The sequence below is a fragment of the Chiloscyllium plagiosum genome, unplaced genomic scaffold, assembly GCF_037043375.1.
Source record: "Chiloscyllium plagiosum isolate Xiang-an unplaced genomic scaffold, Cpla_swu_hap1 HiC_scaffold_1, whole genome shotgun sequence".
NCBI lineage: Eukaryota > Metazoa > Chordata > Chondrichthyes > Orectolobiformes > Hemiscylliidae > Chiloscyllium > Chiloscyllium plagiosum.
Window position 1 is genome coordinate 30744044 of NW_028270139.1, and position 9379 is coordinate 30753422.

General features: G+C 37.8%; 1 protein-coding gene across 2 annotated transcripts in view; it reads left to right on the top strand.

Annotated features, from left to right (window-relative positions):
• The window catches only part of LOC122553126 (ubiquitin carboxyl-terminal hydrolase 53-like), a 98090-nt gene extending 93959 nt beyond the window's left edge, over window positions 1–4131 (top strand). For both annotated transcript variants that reach the window (XM_043696686.2, XM_087985777.1), the window contains one exon: window positions 1812–4131. The gene's annotated coding sequence lies outside the window, so the exon portion shown is untranslated. The remainder of the gene's footprint in view (window positions 1–1811) is intronic.
• The last annotated feature ends 5248 nt before the right edge of the window (window positions 4132–9379 follow it).

Sequence of the window (9379 nt, forward strand, 5' to 3'; positions counted from 1 at the left end):
AAGGTGATAGGTAGATGCAAGTGGGATGTGATAGTGATAGGTCAGAGTGGAGGGTGGAGTGAATAGGTGGGAAGAAAGATGTTCAGGCAGGACAGTTAAAGAAGGCAGTGCCAAGTTGGATGGTTGTATCTGAGATGAGGCAGGGGGAGGAGAGATGAGGAAACTGAAGTTGACGTTGATGCCGTGGTTGGAGGGTCCCAAGGGAGAAGAGGTGTTCTTCCTCCAGGTGTCAGGTGGCTTGGATATAGCAGTGGACGAGGCCCAGGGCTTTCATATTCTTGACGGAATGGGAGGGGGGGGGGGGTGGGATTGAAGTGATTGGCAACAGGGCGATGGGGTTGTTTGGTGCGTGTCCCGGAGATGTTCCCTGAAACATTCTGTGAGTTAGCATCCTATCTCCCCAATGTAGAGGAGACCATATCGAGAGTAATGGACATAATATTGTATATAGTGTGACATTAGAATGCCCAAAGCACATGATGGCATATGAAGTTGTTTTGAAGAACTTCATGATAATGGTATCACTATCACTGGTGCCCATACACACGGACAAAGAGGGACACCAGTTTGACTAGGGCAATGCATCCATCCTGGGACATCCAAACAAAGATACATATGGGAATTCCTGGAGGCCTGGCATTGAAACCGGAACTCCATTAACAAACATGTAGGTTTGGATCCTATTTACCAATATCTCAGAAGCAGAACCGGAAATTATATCACCCACCAGAGCAAACCAAAACACGCACACAACAAGTGGGACAGAACACCAACGCTTCACTGAAGACTCGGTGATGATGTTACCTACCATAATGATGAAACGTCTGAAAACAAACCCACCAGCTCAGCGAGCAAACTGACAACAAAATCTACAAATCTTAAAACCATAAGACATAGGAGTAGAAATTAGGCCATTCAGCCCATCAGATCTTCTCCTCCATTCAATCATGGCTAATAAGTTTCTCAACCCATTCTCCTGCCTTCTCCCAGTAACCCTTGACAATCAAGAACCTATCTATCTCCATCTTAAATATACTCAATGACCTGCCCTCCACAGCTTTGTGGCAATGAACTCCATAGATTTACCACTCTCTGGTTGAAGAAGTTTCTCCTTATCTCAGTTCTAAAAGGTCTTCCCTTTACTCTAAAGCTGTGCCCTCAGATCCTAGTCTCTCCTACCAATGGAAGCATCTTCCCAACATCTACTCTGTCCAGGCTATTCAATATTCTGTTTGTTTCAATTAGATAGGAAGGGTTTGGAGGGATATGGGCCGGGAGCTGGCAGGTGGGACTAGATTGGGTTGGGATATCTGGTCGGCATGGACGGGTTGGACCAAAGGGTCTGTTTCTATGCTGTATGAATCTATGACTCTAGATACCCCTTTCATCCTTCTAAACTCCAAGTATAAACCCAGAGTGCTCAAACGTTCCAAGATCTTCTCAAAGATCTCAAACCATATAGACCAACAATGAAAGTGTTTTAATGCAAACACTACTAGAAATGCTCAGGCAAGGTAACGTCTTCAGAGAGAGAGAGTGTGAGTGGGACTTTCAGTTAGTGCCTTTTTTTCAGAATAGGAAAATGATTGTTTTGGACTCTGGATACATGTTCAAATTCAGCCAGAAAGTTTAATACAGTATGTCTGACAAATTTAGGAGTAGGTTTTATATTTTTGGTAAATGAGTAAAATAAACATTGTGCATTAAAATGGATTGTATGCTATCTATTATTAAATTTATGCAGCTTTTGAAAGAATTACTTTCATTTTGCATTCACTTTTCTAAACCTTGTTTGGATATTCTGCTTTCAGCATATGTAGAATTAAAGTCATCACCAACTGAATCCAAAGACACCACAATTGAAATAAATTGCAACTAAATTAATGGAATCTAACTGTATTTGATTCCATGGTAGTTCTAAACACTGCATGATTGGAGACCAATGAATAATAAAGAAGGAACTCCAATCAAGATTACAATGAGAAGAATCATTGATATTGCCAATGTTGTCCAGCAGAGGGTAGCTCTCACTGAAGCTGAACAAAGTCAAAGCAAATTGTCACACTGCTCCGTGCGGTGTACACTCAAGTACTGTGCATGGTGAAGATGTGCAAATATTTTATAATGTCAGTCAAAACCTTGTATTCTGTACATTGCTAACAAAAAATGTTGTTATATTATTTTAATCTTTTTTATATAAACCACAGTTGAGATTTTTCATTGAATCATTTCAAATATTCCTGTCTTGAGTCTTATGCCCAGGAAATGTTGAGCAAAGTTGATTAGAATTGCAGAGAAACGAGATGAAGCAGATATATTCTGTCTTGTTTTTTTGTAAACTTATTTTCTAATGTGGTAAGCTGTAATCTTAATTGTTTTATTCCAGAAGAAACTGATAAATTGCCATAAAAAGAAATTTAATGTTAGATAATTAATTTGAAATCAATCTCTGCCTAAAACCTCATCTTGCATCACTTTGAGCAAAATGTAGTTGTGCAGGAAATGAAAATACTTTTAAATTTGGGAGGTTTATACACTCCATATGAATCAATAAATTCTTATAATAGTTGAGTTAAAAACCATTTGGGGGGAAAAAAGCAACGGAATAGGTATGGGGTCTGAACAAAGATATTTCAGTGGCTTTTTTTTAATTTGCAGGTATTAACAAAAAATATTTTTTTTATTTGTATGAAGAAATATCAACACTCCCAACGCATTCGATACCTGTCTGAAGGTCCAACACTCTGTTAACTATCCAAAGATTAGTAGAAAACACTTTTATTCATGTTAAAAAAATTATTCTATCAAATGTGTTAAACAAAATTATTCAACAAATGTGAATCTAATGATGATAGAAATCTTATTGGTGCTTTGAGAAACTGGCAAAAGCAAAACATAACTTTACAATTTCTGAAACTTTACACAATTTTAACATTTTGCGTTTGTCAAGTGCGCTTTCAGAAGCTAGTTTTTTTTGATAACACTCTGTAATTAGTGTAATTGCATACAAACTGGAATAAGTCAAATATTTTTTAAACAAATCATACTTTCCCTCTAAGCATATATGTTTTGGATTTCCTATTTTCAAATCGCTGTTACTATACAAATGATTTTTTCAAAACTGAAACAGCCAAATCTTTCAGTGAAATGTTTACTGAATAAAAATTAATGGTAGTGGTATGCAAAGATAAAAGCTCTTAAACAAATGCAAAAATTCTGAAAAATACTTACTTTTTTTAATCAATAAACACTTTTATAAAATATTTTTATGCATTGCGAAAAATACCTATTTAGGCTGAGATTTGAGGTACTGTAACTTATTTTTTAATATGCTGATACCTGCATGTGAATATTCTCCTAACATTTTCATTAAAATATTACCTTATCTGAAGAATACTATGTATTAACAATAGACTTCTGTTGTTCTGTTACCATGCACACGTGTTTTTGACATTTGGGCTCCTTGTTAAAATTACACCTTAAATGACACCTGATAGGCAGATCAATTATTGAATACCATCATTTCCATTTGTAACAAATGCTACTAATGTATTTTTGTATCAAATTCAAATTTCTTATCCCAAGTCTTGTTTTTATTTTCAAACCGTGCCTGTATCTTTTGGGCTAAAATTCCATTTGGTTCCAAAAAGTGAGGATATTTATATGCCTTCTGAACAATGTTGAATTTTGTTGCACATTAAACAGCTAACTTAAATTTTGCATACAAATATTTTATCAGTTTTGTTAACTTGCAGGACTATCTCAAAAGAATGCCTTAAGAATTTTTGGGATTATTGCGATAAAACACGCAATCCTAAATAGCTTGACTACCAAATAATTTTATTGTGTTGGAAAAGTACTATATTAGAATTCTTGACTCCTGATTAATGCAACTTGTGGAACAATTAAATACAAAAGGACCAATATGGAAACAAGGCCAAACTGTGCCTAGTGCAGAGTGTCTATTTATTTTTCTATGTAAAATGAGGGACTATTTGTAGCAACTGATTTTCATTATGCTTTGGATATATATTGTGGAGTAACTATTTACTTTGTACAAGAAGGTTATTTCTAGTTTCATGTACTAATATCTTGCAGATAAGTATTAAAATATAAAGTATTTTCATCCTATCTTCTCAGTATGTTTACTTAATGTAAGTTGAAACTTTATTGCTGGAACAGCACAGCAGATCAGGCAGCATCCAGGGAACAGGAGATTCGACGTTTCGGGCACACCCGAAACGTCGAATCTCCTGTTCCCTGGATGCTGCCTGACCTGCTGTGCTGTTCCAGCAATAAAGTTTCAACTTTGATCTCCAGCATCTGCAGACCTCACTTTCTCCTTACTTAATGTAAGGACATGCAGTCTCAAGTATTAATAATGAAAGTTCTACATATCACAAACATCACTCGAAGTCTGCAAATATTTATTGAAGCTAATTAAATCTTAATGACACCACAGTGCAGAAATATGTCACTTACATATTTGGGGGGGAAACTCCCAATCTGCTTTTTATATTGGATTCCTTAGTGTGGAAACAGGTCATTTGGCCCAACAAGTGCACAATGACCCTCTGCAGAGTTGCACACCCAGACCCATTTCCCTCTGACTAATGCACCTAACACTATGGGCAATCCATTTGACCTGCACATCTTTGGATTGTGGGAGGAAACCCACGCAGACACTGGGAGAATGTGCAAACTCCACACATAATCACCAGGGCTGGAATCTAACCTGGGTCCCTGGTGCTGTGAGACTGCAGTGCTAACCACTGAGCCACCGTGTCACCCTTTTAGAGGTGTTAATTCTTTCAGATAAGAACTGAGCAAAAGTCAGAAATATTAAGATTAGATTACATTACAGTGTGGAAACACGCCCTTCGGCCCAACAAGTCCACGCCGAAGCGCAACCCACCCATACCCCTACATTTACCCCTTACCTAACACTACGGGCAATTTAGCATGGCCAATTCACCTGACCTACACATCTTTGGACTGTGGGAGGAAACCGGAGCACCCGGAGGAAACCCACGCAGATGTGGGGAGAACGTGCAAACTCCACACAGTTAGTCGCCTGAGGCGGGAATTGAACCCGGGTCTCTGGCGCTGTGAGGCAGCAGTGCTTGCCACCGTGCTGCCCACAAAGCCTAAGAAGAATGTTTTGAAGAGTGCTATACATGTAGAAAAGCAAAGTATTGGGTGAAATACTTGAAAGCGTAGTCACCAGTAATGGAGAAACTCTGAGAATGACATCCATGAACAAATATAGCTGGAGGAAATTAGAGGTAGTGAGGTGGTAAGGCAATGAAATCTAATCAATAGGATGACATTTAAATTTGAAGTATTGGATGACCAGGTGGGGAGGTGGTGGTCTCATTGTTTTAACCCTCGGCTATTAATCCAGAGACCCAGGTAGTGTTGTGGGACCTGGGTTCAAATCCCAGTATGGTAAATGGTGAAATTTGAATTGAATAAAAAAAAAGTCTGGAATTAGGAGTCTAGTGAAGACCATGAAACCATTGCTGATTATTTGGAAAAAGCCTATCTGGTTCACTAATGTCCTTTAGGGAAGGAATCAATGATCTTTACCTGGTTTGGTCTATATATGTTTGCAGACCCACACCAATATGGTAGGGCAAAACATGCTGGCTGAACCAGTGACACTCTCATTCCATGAAGGAATTTTAAAAAAAAACTATTGTACGTCAACACTGAAGTTGATGTGCAAATGGAATTTTGTGTGGAGAATTTTAGAAATGTTTACACAGGATAGGTTTGTGAAGGATGCATCATTTGTGGTTAAATATGGGTAGTATCAAATTAAAAATACATTTTGTAGAATTGAATAGTGTTTAGGGATAGGTTAGTCGGTTAGACGAATTTTAAGAACCATTAAAAGACTATAAAAAGGCAGAGAATTTGTTAGTAATATAAAAGTAAATGGTAAAGATACTATAAATATTTAAATAGTCGCAATATGTCGCGAGTCCTCTAGAGTGTCTAGAAAGTCAGGAAATCACAGTGGTGTTGAACAAAGGTTTTGTTTGTTTTCACTTTAGAAGACTTCCCAAAGATATCAACAAGTGAAAATCAAATAGTGAAGCAAACGGGAATTTGAAATAATCTCCATCTGCAGAGAAAGAAGCTTGGGAAAATAATTCAAGCTAAAGTGTGACAAATCCCCAGAACCAAGTAGTATCCAACCATCCTAGTATTGGCTACAACCATTCCGAAAGGGATTCGGGATTGAAAAGCAGCTAATGCAACACCTTTACTTGAGAAAGGAGACGGACAGCAGGGAATTTTAGCTAGTTAGCCGAACTGTCGCTGGCAAATTGGTGGAATCCATTATGAAGGTGATTTATAACAGAATACTAAGAAAATCAGAATGTGATTAGGTGCATCCAGTATAGTTTTGTGAGGGAAATAGTGTTCAGTTAACTTAAAGTTTGATGAAGTAACAAGATGAATAAAGGAGTACTTGTTAGATGGCTGTGTAGATTTCCATTAAGTATTTGATAAGTTAATACATTGGCTGTTACTGCACAAACTAAAGATGTCTCAATCAAAACAACAATACTAGAGTGAATAAAGGATAGGTTAACAGGAAATTGAGTAGGGTTAAAATCGGTGCTTTTTTTGGATTGGCATGCTGTAATTAGTCAAGTGTCACCAGAATCACTGCTCGAGCCCCAACAATGTACAATCCATATCAATGCCTTGGATGTGAGGACTAAATGTATGACAGCTAAGTTTGCTGATGACCCTAACATAGGTAAGAAAAGTGTGTTGTCAGGAAAAAAGTGTGTGCAAAAGAATATAGATAGGTTAAGTGGCTAAAATTTGTTGATGGTATATAATGTGGGAAAATGTAGGCAGGAAGATTAGACAGTATACTATTTAAATGGAAGAAGATTGCAGAAGTTGGATGCCTTTACTCATTAAAGTTTTGAATAAGAGGTGATCTTTATTGTACCATTACAAGGTTCAAGAAAGGATGAATTCAGAGTGTTTACTTTGTAGGATGGACTAAAACTAGGGTACATTTAATGGTATGAGGTCTTGCTTTTAAGACAGATCGCAACTCATTTTTTTCCCTCTGGGTTATAATTTGTGGAGTTCTCTTCCCTGGAAAATAGTCCAGGCTGGGTCATGAATTTATTCAAGGCTGAATTTAGATTTTTGACAGGCAAGGGAATGAAATTGATATCACAATCAGTTTAGGCATGATCTTATTAAGTGACTGAGTAGGCTTGAAGTGCCAAATGACCACCTAATGTTCCTGAGGTTCTGCAGAAAATTAGCCAAAATATGCTTAAGAGCTTCAGTGGCTATTGGCTGCAGCACATCAGACCCAGGCCATATTCTGAAGATAGATTCCTTTAAAATAGATAAGTTGTGAAATTAAAAGTGCAAGTGAGGCCTAATAGGACAACAATGTTCAAAATTGGATCAGGTTGAAACTGTCAGGGTGAGGGTGAAATTAGTAGCTGGATTAGTGGTGCTGGAAGAGCACAGCAGTTCAGGCAGCATCCAAGGAGCTTCGAAATCGACGTTTCGGGCAAAAGCCCTTCATCAGGAATAAAAGGCTCTGGTTTCCAGCATCTGCAGTCATTGTTTTTAACTCTGGAATTAGTAGCACAGATTTCAAGTTTGATGAGTAGTTTTGGTTGTCCTAGTAGACTGTCTTAAATGAACACTCTGACAACATAGGTGGTTAAGTTGAAAGAGGGAGATTTGTGGCGTGAGTGTAAATTTGGCAGCCCACTCCATGTCTGTGTTATAGTCAGGCCCAAAGGTTTAAACTTTTAGGAACAGAGTTAACTGTGCATGGGCCAAAAGAGGAGTTTTTTTACTGGTTGTACTGTACTTCAGATAGGGCAAGGAAGAGGAGCCCTAATAAATTGAAGAACCAAAGTGGTGCTTTTATGATTTCTGGACAAAAGGAAGATTTCCTAATACCTGAGCAACTTCAACCATTTACAATATCATCAAAGGAGCCAGAAGGGGAAATTGAGTATGAATCAATTAAATGTAAATAGACTGACAGAAGTAGCTTTTCAGGACTCAAGCACAGATGAGAAACTAGAGAGGTATTGGCAGTAAATTGAGATAGAAAAGGGAACTGAGATTAAAATTGGAATTATTCTGGTTGTGTCCAGGAGCAATTTAGTGAGGCATTTTCAGGGGTGAGATGACTATGACTCTGACAAGGATTAGAGCCGCACGTTGATAAATTAGCACCTTTATAGTTTTTGTGCCAAGTCTTCTCTTTGGACATACACACATCAATAACTATCATGTAATTATGCACATTTAACAGTTATGCAGACAATGTACCACCATGATTGTGAAAGTAAAAATGTGCAGCTTTTGTACTAGACTTCACTTTTGAATTTGTTTGTACCTATAGGTAGATGCGATAAAGCTAGACAGTGATCTGCATGCAGTAAAGTGGATTTGAAGTCATTTCGTACATTGTAGTTGACTACATTGGTCCTGCTACATTATGTCAAGTTACTCAGTCAACTGTTTTTCCGGAGTAGAAAGACTATAACATCTACAGCAATTTTAAATGGAAGACAGTAATGGATAACTGAATTCATTGTGTTGATCTCAAAAAATTAAAGTATGGTTGTTGACTCAGCCTCCTTTAGGTAAAAACAAGGGCTGCAGATGCTGGAAATCAGCCTGTTCTTTAGTCATAGTTTGATAACACCACTCAGCTGGAGCAACTGAACTAATAGTAGTGAAGTTCATACTTGTATTTATTGCATTCCTCTGCTCTAGATGGTGTCATATTAGGTATTGCAAAACATGAATTCATTGACTATGCAGTTTTCTTGTCATGGCACTTCCCTATTGAATATATCCAAACTGTAAATAACTTCATTTTTGAGTCCTTGGAGTGACAGAAGAATGTGATATTGGATCAGCAAGAATGTGTGCTGAACTGGCAATTCATATTATTGTTACTTGGGGGGAATCTCTTCTGCTGCATCACCTCTAATATTTCTCTGCGCCCATCCGGTATTGCGAGTTTGACACATAATCTTCAAAAAATGCTGAACTAGATTTCACTGTATTCCTCAATGTTAACTTTTTGGCTGCAATGTTTTCTCAAGAAAGGTGGTATACAGTACAGAAGTTTGTAAAGTGAAGGGTGCCCTTCACTCAATTTTACTGACCACCTTAATAGCAATTGCTTTGAGATTCTGTAATCACCTACATGGGCAACATGGCCTACCCTTATAAGTGTTGCAGAGCTTTCATGCAGCCCTGTCACAGACCCGTGATTCGGTGCTATATAGAGTTGTGATGACAATGACTTGGGAAAGTTTGATTTTAGCCACCATTATTGTCTGCTGCTTCAAGCCAC